This window comes from Micromys minutus (assembly GCF_963924665.1).
Source record: "Micromys minutus genome assembly, chromosome: 18".
NCBI lineage: Eukaryota > Metazoa > Chordata > Mammalia > Rodentia > Muridae > Micromys > Micromys minutus.
The window spans coordinates 51305318-51319193 of NC_137953.1; the positions used below are offsets into that span (position 1 = coordinate 51305318).

Here is a 13876-nt window from a genome sequence, read left to right on the forward strand (position 1 = left end):
GCCATCGCCCCTGCCCCTGCTCCCATATCTGCTTCCCCTCCAGTTGCCTTCAGAAAGGAGGTGCACTCCCTTCTGTTCCCCTTCTCCACCACATTGCCTTGTAATTCCCCTACACTGGGAAAACTTTCCCTCTCTGGAGCAAAAGCCTCTTCTCACATTGATTCTCACATAGACACTGCTATCTTCAGCTATATATGCAAATGGATCAAAAGGTCTCTCAAAGTTTAAACAGAGGTTGGTGTTTTACTCCATGGAAGTTTTGGAGGGCTTGGTTGGTTGATAATGTTGTTATCTGCCCTGAGGTTGCAACCCCTTTCGGATCCTTAGGTCCTTTCTTTAACAACCTCATTAGGAACCCCAAGTTCAGACCAATGGTTAGTTGCAAGCATACTCAGCTGTATCTATATGACTCTAGCATAGTCCCTGAAGGGTTATCTTTCTCTGGATCCTGCCAGTAAGTACATTTTGGGATCAGCTATAGTGCTTGGAATTGGTGACTGCATATGTGGTGGATCCCAAGGGGAGGAGGCTTCTGATTGATCTCTTCTTCAATCCCTATTCCTCTATTTGACCTTGATTTTCCTTTCATGAGAATCTTGTTCTCTTTTCTAAGAAGGTCTGAGGCATCCCTATTTTGACCTTCCTTCTTTTTGAGCTTCAAAATTTCTGTGAATTGTTTCTTGAATATTCAGAGCTTTCTGGGACTAGTATCCCCTTATCAGTGAGTGCATACCATGTGTGTTCTTTTGTGACTGGGTTACCTCACTCAGGATGATAGTTTCTAGTTCCATCCATTTGCCTACAAATTTCATGAAGTCACTGTTTCTAATAGCTGAGTAGTATTCCATTGTGTAAATGTACCACATTTTCTATCCATCTGTTGATGGATAAACATGATGGAGCATGTGTCCTTATTATATGTTGGAGCATCTTTGGGGTACATGCCCAGGAGTGGAAGCACTGGGTTTTCAGGTAGTACTATGTCCACTTTTCTGAGGAACGGCCATACTGATTTCCAGAGGGGTTGTACCAGCTTACAACCCCACCAACAGTAGATTGGTGTTCTTCTTTCTCTACATAGTCCCTATATTTGCTGTCACCTAAGTTTTTTTTATCTTGGCCATTCTAACTGGTATGAGGTGGTATCTCAGGATTGTTTTGATTTGCATTTCACTGATGACTAGGCATGTTGAACATTTCTTTAGGTGCTTCTCAGCCATTTGATATTCCTCAGCTGAGAATTCATTGTTTAGCTCTATAACCCATTTATTTAATAGGATTGTTTGATTCTCTATAGTCTTGCTTCCTGAGGTCTTTGTACATATTGGATACCAGCCTCTATCAGATGTAGAATTGGTAAAGATCCTTTCCCAATCAGTTGGCTGCCATTTTGTCTTCTTAACAGTGTCTTTAGCCTTATAGAAGATTTGCAATTTCATGAGGTCCCATTTGTCAATTCATGATCTTAGAGAATAAGCCATTGGTGTTCTATTCAGGAAAATTTCCCCTTTTCCTATGTGTTTTAAGCTCTCTTCCTCACTTTCTCTTCTAATAGTTTCAGTGTACCTGGTTTTATGTGGAGATCTTTGATCCACTTGGACTTGAGTTTTGTATAAGGAGACAGGAAAGGATCAACTTGTATTGATCTTGTTGACTTTCTCAAAAAAAAAAAAAAAAAAAACAACTCTTGATTTTGTTGACTTTTTGTATAGTTCTTTTTGTCTCTATTTGGTTGATTTCTGCTCTGAGTTTGATTGTTTCCCACTGTCTACTCCTCTTGGGTGTATTTGTTTCTTTTTGTTCTAGAGCTTTCAACTGTGCTGTCCAGCTGCTACTGTATGCTCTCTTAAGTTTCTTTTTGTAGGCACTAAGAGCTATGTCTTTTCCTCTCAGTACTGCTTTCATTGAATCCTATAAGTTTGAGTATGTAGAAGTGTCATTTTCATCAAATTCTTAAAAATCCACGATTTCTTTTTTTATTTCTTCCTTGACCATGTTCTCATTGAGCAGAGCACTGCTCAGCTTCCATGTGTATGTGGCTTTTTGTTGTTTTTGTTGTTATTAAAGACCAGCCTTAGTCCACGGTGATCTGATAGGATGCATGGGATTATTTTGATCTTCTTGTATCTGTTGAGGCCTGTTTTGTGACCGACTACATGGTCAATTTTGGAGGAGGTACCATGAGGTGCTGAGAAGAAAGTATATTCCTTTGTTTTTGGATGAAATAATCTGTAGATGTTTGTTAATTCCAGTTGGTTCATAACCTTTGCTAGATTCTCTGTGTCTCTGTTCAGTTTCTGTTTCCATGATCTGTCAATTGATGAGAGTAGGGTGTTGAAGTCTCCCACTATTATTGTGTGTGGTTTAATATATGCTTTGACCTTTAGTAGAATTTCTCTTATAAATGTGGGTGCCCTGTTATTTGGAGCATAGATGTTCAAGATTGAGTTCATCTTGATAGATTTTTCCTGTGATTAGTAAAAAGTGTCCTTCCTTATCTTTCTTGATAAATTTTGATTGTAAATCTATTTCGTTTGATATTAGAATAGCTACTCCAGTTTGTTTCCTGGGCCCATTTGCTTGGAACTTATTTTCCCAGCCTTTTACTGTGAGGTAGTGTCTGTCTTTGTCTGAGATAAGTTTCCTGTATGCAGCAAAATGCTGGATGCTGTTTACGTATCCAGTCTGATAGTCTATGTCTTTTTTTTGGGGGTGGATTTAGTTCATTGATGTTAAGAGATGTTATGGAATCGTAATTTTTGTTTCCTGTCATTTTTGTTGTTAAAGGTAGACTTATGTTTCTTTTGGTTTCCTTGCTTGATTATTATTTTTTGCTTTTCCTTGGGTGTAGTTTCCTTCCTTGTGTTGAATTTTTCCATTTATCATTCTTTGTAAGGCTGGATTTCTGGACATATATATTGTGTAAATTTGGTTTTGTCCTGGAATGTCTTGGTGTCTCCATCTATGGTGATTGAGAGTTTTGCTGGTTATAGTAACCTGGGCTGGCATTCATGTTCTCTTATTGTCTGTATGTCATCTGTCCCGGATCTTGTAGCTTTCATAGTCTCAGTTGAAAATTCTGGTGTAATTCTGATTGGTCTGCCTTTATATGTTATTTGTCTGTTTTCCTGTACAGCTTTTAAGATTCTTTCTTTGTTTCAAATATTTGGTGTTTTGACTATCCTGTGTCAGGCGGAGTTTCTTTTCTGGTCTAACATATTTGGAGTTCTGTAGGCTTCTTTTGTGCTCATTGTCATCTTATTCTTAAAGGCAGGAAAGTTTTCTTCTATGATTTTGTTGAAGATATTTACTGTGCTTTTTACTTGATATTCTTCACCCTCTTCTTGACCTATTGTCCTCATGTTTGGTCTTTTCATTGTGTCCTGGATCTCCTGGACTTTTTGGGTTAGGAGTTTTTTGGGTTTTGCATCTTCTCTGACTGTTTTGTTTGTTTTCTATGTTGTCTTTGGCTTCTAAAAGCCTCTCTCCCATTTCTTGTAATCTGTTGATGATGCTTGCATCTGTAACTCCTGATATCTTATTTTGGTTTTCCATTTCCAGGGTTGCCTCTTTTTGTGTTTTCTTTATTGTTTTTTTATTTTTTTTCCTGTTTTCAATTCCTTTATCAGTTTGGTTGTGTTTTCCTGTCGTTCTTTGAGTGATTTTTCCTGGTTCTCCTGTAGTTGTTTAAGGGAGTTATTTATCTGCTTCTCTAAGATCTCCATCATCATCATGAAGTATGATTTCAAGTCTAGGTCTTGTTTTTCTGGTGTGTTTGGCAATCCACAACTTGCTGTGGTGAGAAAGCTGGGTTCTGATGTTGCCAAGTTGTCTTGGTATCCATTGCTTATGTTTTTTTTCTTATTCCTCTTGGCATCATGTTGTCTGTGATTATAGGTGCTCTTGTCTCTGAGTGGAGTCTGCCTCTCATGTGGATATGAGGGACTATAGGCTCAGGAAGGAAATTGCTTTCTGGAGTTTGTCTCTTTGTGGGCAGGTAGTGAGTTCTGATTGCAGTGACTCTGTCATTTCTCCATGGGTTCAGGTCGTAGAGCTCTTGCAAGGTTTCTCTGGGGGCTCAACCATGTGCTCAACCATGACATTTCTTGTCATGATGGTGTTCCATTGATTCTGTTTCTGTTTTCAGTTCTTTCATCTGCTTATTTGTGATTTTTCTTTTTTAGCTCCTTAAGTGATTTTTTTTTCTTTTTTGGTGTTTTCTCTTTAAGGGATTCAACTTGTTTGTGTGTGTTCTCCTGGCTTTCCTGTACTTCTTTAAGCGTGTTTTTTTATGTGCTTCTCCAGGACTTCTGTCATCATCATGAAATATGATTTTAAGTCTAAATCTTGTTTTTCTGGTGTGTCATGATATCCACTATTTGCCGTGTTGGGAGAACTGGGTTTAGATGTTGCCAGGTTGTCTTGGTTTCTGTTTCTCAGATTCTTGCGCTTGCCTCTTGTCACCTTGTCATCAGTGATGCTAGGTGATCTTGTTTTCTGTTACTGAAGCTTGTCTCTCTTGTGGGGTCCATTAGACATTGGTCTCCAGAGGGAGATTGTTCCTGGGTGTTCTGCTCTCCGGTAGACTGTGAGTTCCAACGGCAGTTGCCGAGTTCCGACAGCAGTTGCCAGGTCGTGATGTAACTGGGCCGTGTCTGGCCTTGTGCAGGAAGTGTGTGCTCCCTGGCAGCACCCCCACCTGGCCTGAGAATTCTGGTTAGCCTCTCCTGTACAGAGAGTGGGGAGGAAATGTGGACTCATGACTGTGCTCAGGCCTGAGAGCGCTCCTGCAGCCCTCCCAAGTGCCCAGCAACCTGTGCCAGGCTTTCAGTCCTGATGAAGCTGGGCCAGGTCTGTCCTTGGGTCAGAAGTAAACAGTTGCATTTTCATATGTAACAGTTCTTGTTCGAATCTCCAACACATTGGCCAATGGCCATGAAATAAAGTCTCATATTCATTTTGAGTTAAGTAAAAATGAATTTTTAAAAAATCTTTCATTATTTAAAATAAGCATTGTATTTTTGGAACTGACTTTTATTGTATTGAACAGGTTCTTGTTTCCATTTTATTAAATATATATTTTAAACTTTTTGAATATTGGATGTTTTTGTATTTACTGATCTGATCTTTTATTTTCATATTTAGTTTTATAAATTCAGCAATTGTGCTTGAATGATGTTTTTACTGTTGAATTCCTTTTTCATTTATGATATAAACTTAATTGGTACTTTATAATTGCTAGGTTATAGTAATAAGACCCACTACTTTAGAAAACATTCATAAAATATTGGTCTTAATATATCTATGGAGTATTGACAGGTTGTATGTGGCTTAATGAAACAAAAATGATACTTTGGTGTATTTTCTGCACACCAGAAGAGGGTACTGGGTACCATGGTACTGCATTACACACGATTGTAAGCAGCCGTGTGGGTGTTGGCAACCGAACTCCACATCTATTGAGGAGGATCAAGTGCTTTCACCCTTGGCGTATCCAGTATGGCTTCCAGTGTTGTGCTTTTATGGGATTCTGGAGTGTGCACATGAGAGGGTTTCTGCATCTATGTCTGTTTCTTATCTTTTGAGTTGCTTTTCTTTTGTTTCTTTGGTTTCCTTTTATATTATTGTACTGTATTTTATTCTTGTCCTTTAGAAACCTGGTTATTTTCTAGTGAGAGACAGAAAAAGGAAATCTAGAAGGGAGGAAAAGTGGGGAAAAATAGAGAGAACTGGTAATTAGGATATATTATATATGAAAAAATCTATTTTCAATAAAATGAAAGAAAAAACAAATTTTCCCATATGATCTGATGATAAGTGTGTAACTTTGAAACTGTTTATTTTTCCTTAAACATGAGCCAATTCACTTCAGTCACCTTCCTTTTACCAGTCTTTGTTCACACTGTTGTCCACACATATGTTTCTGAAACATTACATGGTTCTTTCCTGTATTTGTCAGTGCATGGCTTCGTCAGAGCCCCAGAAACACAGGGGAACAAAGAACTATTTCAGCTCCTGATTACAGGATCAGTTCCGGGTAGCATGGTCCCTCTTGTGGGACTTTATTATAAAGGACATCATTGGACAAAGTGTGCAGTGATGCTCTCCCCTCCCCCACTCCCTGGTCTTCACTATGACGTCAATGCTCCAGTATAGTTTTTGCTGCATCTATTTTGAAATAATATTGGTTATTTTATTTACTTACATTTCAAATGTTATCCCCCTTCCCAGCTTCTTCTCTGAAAACACCTCATCCCACCTCCACCCTCACACCTGCCTCACCAGGAGGGAGGTCCTCCACCCACCCCCACTCCTGCCCCACCACCCTAGCATTCTTCTATGCTGGGGCATCAAACCTTCCCAGGGCCAAGGTTCTCTCCTCCCATTGATGTCAGAGAAGCCCTTTCTTTGCTGTCCTCTGCTGCGTATGCAGCTGGAGCCACAAGTCCAATATGGCTCTGGCAGAAGCTCTGAGGAGACATCCATATGAGGCTCCTGTCAGCAAGCACTCTAGCATCAGCAACAGTGACTGGGTTTGGTGACTGCATATGGGATGGATCCCCAAGTTGGGCAGTCTCTGGGTAATCTTTCCTTCAGTCCCTGCTCCACTCTTTGTCTCTTTATTTTCTTTAAACAGGGGCAATTCTGGATTAAAATTTTGAGAAGGGTGGGTGGCCCCATTCCTCAACCAGGGACCTTGCCTAACTTCTGGATATGGTCTGTACAAGTTCTCTCTCCCTCTTTTTTGGGGATTTCAGCTAATGCCATTGCCATGGGGTCCTGCCTTCCTGGCATCTGGGACTTTCTGCTTCTGCACTCAGTTCTTCATCCCCTATTGCTACATACCTCTGTTCAATTTCCTGACCCCCAGCTTCTCCCAGACCTGATCCTGCCACCTTTGCAATCTCCCCGTCTTCTGTTCCTTCCAAATCCCTCTCACCTTCTACTACCAGTCATTATTTTGTTCTCTCTTCTAAGTAGGAATGAATCAAACACACTTTGGTCTTCCTTCTTCTTGAGGTTCATATAGTGTATAAGTTGTATCTTGGCTATTCCAAGCCTTTTTCTTAACATTCACTTATGAGTGACTACATACCATTTGTGCTCTTTTGTGACTGGGTTACCTCACTCAGGATGATATTTTTCTTCTTTTTTCTTACAACTTTATTTAAAAAAGAGAGATACATGTGCAGATATTTAAAAGCATTTTGGCAAGTCTTTTAGAGGTTTGATAGCATGCATTGAAATCCCACTAGTTACTATAAGCATAAAGTACATGTAGAACAGAATATGTAACATGGAAACAGTCAGAATTTTCTTGGTGTGTATAGATTAAACATAATGATCTTTAAACACCAAAAAATTGCCACAAGGTTATATTCCTGGCTCTTAGATTATTAATGATTTAAGGTCTAGGTGTACCACACTCTGAGAGTGTACTATACACTTATTTTTTTTCCCTAAGAAGGACTGAGGTTTTCACTATTTGGCCTTTGTTATTCTTGAGCTTCATATGGCCTGCGAGTTGTTTCTGGGATATTCAGAGCTTTCTGGGGCAGGATGATATTTTCTAGTTCCATTCATTTGTCTAAGAATTTCATGAAGTCATTGTTTTTAATTGAAAGGAAAAGTCACAGGGCACCAATGTTGTTAAAAGGTAGCATCTTGTGTTTCAGCACCAATGTTAGGAAAAGGATGAAGAGAGTGGGGGTGGGGGGGAACATGGCCCATGGAGGTGCAGCGAGGCCTGGGGGGTAAGGGAGATGCCTCTGGGAGGCCAATGTTGGGAATCCCTTACCCCTGAGGAACCAGCCACACAATGGTATAGTTTAGAATAGAGTACACTATTGTGTAAATATACCACATTTTCTCTGTTAGAGGACATCTGGGTTATTTTCAGTTTCTGGCTATTACAAATAAGGCTTCTATATCCCACTCTTACCAATGGACAGAACATGGAAACAGAAACTCAACAGAGATACCATGAAACTAACAGAAGTGATGAACCAAATGGATTTAACAAGTATCTATAAAACATTTCATCCTAAAACAATGAATATACCTTCTTCCCAGTACCTCATGGTATCTTCTACAAAATTGACCATATAATCTGTCACAAAACAGGTCTCAAATAATACAAGAAGATTGAAATAATCCCTGAGGCCAGCTTGGTCAAACAACAGGTTCCCCAGGGCAGGAGTGAGGATTGAAAGAAAAAAGAGACAGTTAATCAAAATTGTAAAATGACTTCTACCAGTCTTGAGGCTGAAGTGGAGCCTTCTTTATTCAGTCCTTTTTTAAACCACTTTAATTACATGCAGAAAGATAACATCAGTTCCGAGTCAGGGACTGAGCAAGTTAATAATAAAAAATTCTATACTTATGTTTCTGGAGGCCAGGTGTGAAGATCAGGGACTAGAGGGGATCCCAAGAGACAAAGAGACGGCCACACTTACCTCAGCTGAACCTGCCCTGTCCTGAGCTACAATTCTAAGTGTTCTGACCTGAGCTTCAAATGCAAATGTTCTTATCTGGGCCAGTTTCCTGAGTGTAGGACCAGAGTCAGATTTCTGTCCTGACCAGCTTCTGATTGTCCTGGTGAAGTAAGAATTCCTGCTACCAACTGTTCAGAGGCACCAAAAATGCTCTCCCTAAAAGCCCACACTCATATGGAAGCTGAGCAATGCTCTACTCAATGATAACTGGGTCAAGGAATAAATAACAAAAGAAATGAAAGACTTCTTTTGAATTTAATGCAAATAAAGGTACAGCATACCCAAACTAATGGGACACATTGAAAGCAGAACTAAGGGAACACTCATAACCCTTAGCGCCTGCATAAAGAAATTGGAGAGATCATACACTAGCAGCTTGACAGCACATCTGACAGTTCTAAAACAAAAAGAACACCCAAGAGGAGGAGAAGGCAGGAGCTACTCAAACTCAGGCCGAATCAGGTAGAAACAAAGAGAACTGTTCAAAGAATCAACAAAAAGAGGAACTAGTTCTTAGAGAAAATCAGTAAGACAGATAAAACCTTAGCCAGACTAACCAGAGTGCTCAGAAACATATCCATAATCAGATATGGAAAGGGAGACATACCACAGAAACTGAGAAATTTAAAAAAAAATTATGAGATCCTACTGCAAAAGTCTATAGTCAACAAAACTGGAGAATCTCAATGAAATGGGTAATTTTCTAGAGAGATACAATGTATCAAAGTTAAAGCAGTGAAGTTCTTTATCTCATGGTGGTCAGGGAGCAGGGAAGGGCCAAAATAAGGACTAGTGGCAGAATGCATTCTTTAATCACATATATCAAGGACCAGGTTTCTTCAGCTAGAGTCTTCCTAAGGTTCTCAGCTTTAAATTAGCTCCCTGGTGATGTCAGATGCTTTGTGATGCAACCTGGTTTTTCAGATGAGCAGCATTAACTGGACTCAGGTATTTATCAAGAGCAATAATTAAAACTGTCAAATTTTGTGGCATATGAAATAAGAGATTCCCTAGGAAAGATGGGAGCATGGTAGTGGTGAACGAATACAATGAAACAAGGAGGAAATTTCAAATAATAAAGAAATTAAATAGTGAACGTCATTCTTCAAAAAAGAGCCTTCCAAGTTCAATTTTCAGATACAAAGGTTCTATTTTCCAAGTTGTTTTTCAATATGTACCTATGTCATTTTCCTGCAGTATGTTTTTTTCCTCAATTATAGATTGTACCTATTTCCATGTTCTGTTTTGTTTTTCCCTTAAGTTCAAAATGGTATCTTGATTAACAATATTGTTCTCTAATTAAGAGGAATAAAAAGTTTGATGTGGGATTGTGTCTTCAATTCGTCAGCAAAATGCACCTGTGAAGTGTTAATATGAAAGTTTTATTTATTTACTTATTTACTATTATTACTGAAGACACAACGTCCATTTTTTATTTGTTTTGTTTATCCATGTTCTAAATGCTCCAACTTCAGTTTTGATTTTTTTCCTTTAATTTAAGGGTATATATTGATGAATTTTGAGTTACATAATATTTTCTTGTCACAATTTTCATTATTTGCAAGTGTTTATTACTAATATTTTCTTGCTGCTAGAAAATATTGTCTGGACAAATTCTTCTTTAAGGTATATCATGTAATGTTTTTGTCAAGTCATTGGGCAGCTCTTATGTATTTCTGAATATAACATATGCACTTAGCTGCTTTGTTTTTGTTACTCTTACTCTCAGATATTTTTAATGTATTTATCTGTGTTCTTGTCTTAATCCCATCATCTCTTTAACCATTTTCCTTAATTCTGGACTCACCCTTTTTAACTGTTGTTCTTCCACTTTTGAGTAATTCTTCACTTCATGTCAGCTTCATCCATCCAATTCCTGCTGCTTTTTGACCATTCTCAGCTCTTCTATCTTTACTACCATTTTTATTCTATTAACTTTTATCTGCTAATGGAGGGGGACACTTGTTTTCATTTTTTGGCTTTTTCAATACCTCATTTAATCAAACAGTCCCTAAGGGAAGTAGGATTCATTTTCTGTACCTTCTAAGGTAGTGGTGTGTGCATCTGTGATAACCTAATCACAATGTAATGTGATGATCTACAGAGCTTCATGAAAGACGAGAAAATGTGTAAGGATCTTGGCATCCTTAGATATAATACAACTGAAACTCGAAAAGATTAATGATACTTTACAACAAGGATGGATGCTATGAAAAAAAAATGGGAAGAAAAAAAGGACAAAAGGAAAGAAGAAAGGGAGGAAAGGAAGGAAGGATACAAGAGGGAATAAAGAAATTCTCAGTGGGCTAGTTATTTTGCTTGTGAAAAACATAAATGGACCAAAAAGTAAAACACTTTATCTTCAAAATGTTCCCAAGTAATTTGGGAAATACAAGTGTTTCCTTCAATTGTAGGTGGAATGCTGAGACTCAGAACCACAGTACCTGTCTGAGCTAAACTACTTTCTCCACGCCATCTGAGGTTTAGATGAAGTATAAAACAGTCTTCATTATTGATTTACAGTACGTGTGTAAATATTACATGAACTAACCATTAGTTTTAAATGGTCACTTTAACAATTCTTCTTTTATGATTTTGTTCAGTTTAATAATGACGGCGATAAAAATCTTTACAATTAATTAAATATAATGCTTCAGAGAAAATTGTTCTCCACAGTCCAATATTCAAAGCATCTCAGGTAACTTTAGTGGTCTGCTGTGTGCCTGAGTGAAATTATTTAAAAACTGGTAATTATTGTACTTTCAGTTACAGAGGCACTTTTTAAAGCAGCGAGAGTTTCTTGTTAGCTAGATTCCTAGCCGCACAGCAGTTTGACTTTGGTTGCCTCTGGTATATTTACTCACTGGTTATTGTTCGGATGAATATTTGAGATGTACTACTATCAGCACAACATTGTGAGCATATTGTACTGTCTTTATATATCCCTTCCACTTCATGGGGCGTGTTCATTGCTGTGAACATCATTGCCAGTTAAAAGAAATGAGGTTTTTGCTTTTTGTTCGAACACATATAGTCCTTGGGCAATATGTTTTTTAAAATCTAGAAGCAATCCATGGGAAATTTTTGGAGGTAAATATGAAAGATCACCAGATTACAGGGATACTTATTCTAACTTAAGAGTTTTTTTAATAAGGATTTGATTATTAAATTTGATTTATTTGATTATTATATAAAGCACATTTCACAATAATTAAGAATATATCCATTAATGTGTGTATTAATATGCTTCATATGGTCTTAATTGTTTTTTTAGTTATTTTAGTGATTACCATGTAGGTACTAGCTTCTGGCCAACATTTGCTCTGTCTGGGTGGAAATTATGACTACTCAAGAAACTTTACATGCTAGTGTCTGACAGCTTTCACTGTCTTTGTGTTTGCCAGTAGAAAGCTGAGGTAGTCAGGAGGCGAGGGCAGCAGGTGACACCCACTCCAGAAACATTTCTGCGTAAGGCCTGGGAACTGTCAACCCTTAGCAATACAGCCGTGTCTGCCTAGGAAGTGCACATGTTTAATCGTTAACACCAGCTGAGGCCACAGTTTTGAGACTCTTCTTCCCAAAGGCTTGAAAGTTCTCTGAACTCTTTGGGAAACGAAGGCCCACATTTCTTTTCTCTGGATCCTTAAGTCCTCTTACTCTTCTTTTGGCTCAACTTTGCACCTTTACTTTCCGCTCTCACCTCTCTCCAACCAGTCATGTAGTTCTTCGGCCGTCTTTTAGACTGATGCATTGCAGCCGTCAGAGTGTCTTGCCAACTGTTGCTTCCACCAGCTCTCTCTACCGTGTCTGTCAAAACTGCCTGCACTCTGCTTCCTTTTTAATACTATTGAATGTAGGCAAGAAAATATTACTGTAAGGAGAGCTGAATTGGCCCTATTACTGTAACACCAGAAGGGGCAGCGCAGATCACTAAATCAGTGAGCTCTAACAGCCTTCACGTATATCCTGTGATCATATTTGGATACTTCTGACTGAAACCTTATCTTAAAATGTCAAAGAAATCAGTCATGGTTATTGTGTAGTTTTCTCAAGGGACTTGTGAGATGTTCCCTATGCTGATGTAACAGAGCTGGCGACTTGACTGATAGGCCTTTCGTCTGTGATATCTAAAGCAGCAAGGGGATGTCCATCAGCTGTCAAGTAGTACATCAAAGTACTCTATCCTTTAAAACATTTTCTATTTAGAGAAAATTAAACAGTAGGGTTATGAATGATCAGAATTTAAAGAATCAACATCAAAATATCCTAAACATATTTTAGCAGGATCCTAGTAGTATCCCAGGGAGAAGTGGATCGCTCTCTCATGTCTCATAAGACATTGATTTTAGGAAGATGTTTTGGTCAAAAAAGTGGAAATGGATTTCCAGACATGTAGTTATATTTGACAAGTATATCGTGATATGCCTTAACATATAAGAACGTTAAAGGGAAGAAATGATAAGTAATATCACATTACAGAAAGACAACTGAAAATGATTAAGCAATATAAGGTCAAACCAGTATACAGTGTCTTGTGTAATTATAAAAGCATTTCTGGAAGATCCCTTTGAGCAGGAGCCAAATTGCAATGAACATCATCCATCTTGTTTGTCCTCTTCAATTCTATGGCGCTGTGCAGATCAATACTACTGTTAGCAGTTCTGTCTGGTTCTATGCCTTAACACAGGAACTGTTATCATTAGATTTTTATTCACTTTCACGTCAATATAATTTTAAGGTTGCTTTTGTCAAACTGACTTCTTAATTTGTTTTTCACAGTGCTGAGACTATAGAAAGTCTTAAAGTACTTAATGTGTTTAGAATAAATTGTAAAAATAATGTTCCTGACTATTCTGTTTTTCCCTTCTGGAGAGAAGGAACATCCCAAGGCTGATAGAGGTGAGGACAAAAAGTTAAGCCACAGGCTACAGATATTTCTCTGCATTCAAATAGAGTGTTAAAGAAAGGATGAAGATGTTAGAAGAGTGATCCTTCTGAATCTTTCTAAAAGGAAAAGAAAAGAATTACAATTACAGTCTGGTGAATAATGTTTAAGCATATTCTCCAGTCTGAAACCTTTAAATAATTTATTTTTGATATACGTTGATATGTACACATTTTGTCTCACAATGAGTGAGTGTACAGGGTATTATAAAACCAGCATCCAAGGAAAAATTCAATCTGAAGAATTGTGGCGATCAGTATTGGGTTAGTCTTTGTGTGGATCATGAACAACTGGAGTGGGAGCCATCCCAAAAGCCTGTGTGTGAGATATGGTCTTCTAGGTGGGCTCCCTCGTCTGGGCTCTGAGAGAATCTGGGCTTAGCCTCCCAGAACTTGATGTGCCAAGAGGGGGATACCAAGAGGGGTCCACACCCACT

General features: G+C 38.3%; 1 protein-coding gene across 1 annotated transcript in view; it reads left to right on the forward strand.

Annotated features, from left to right (window-relative positions):
* Positions 1–13876, forward strand: part of GUCY1A2 (guanylate cyclase 1 soluble subunit alpha 2) — a gene marked incomplete at both ends in the record, with an annotated part of 289102 nt that overhangs the window by 55797 nt on the left and 219429 nt on the right. The window lies entirely within an intron of this gene.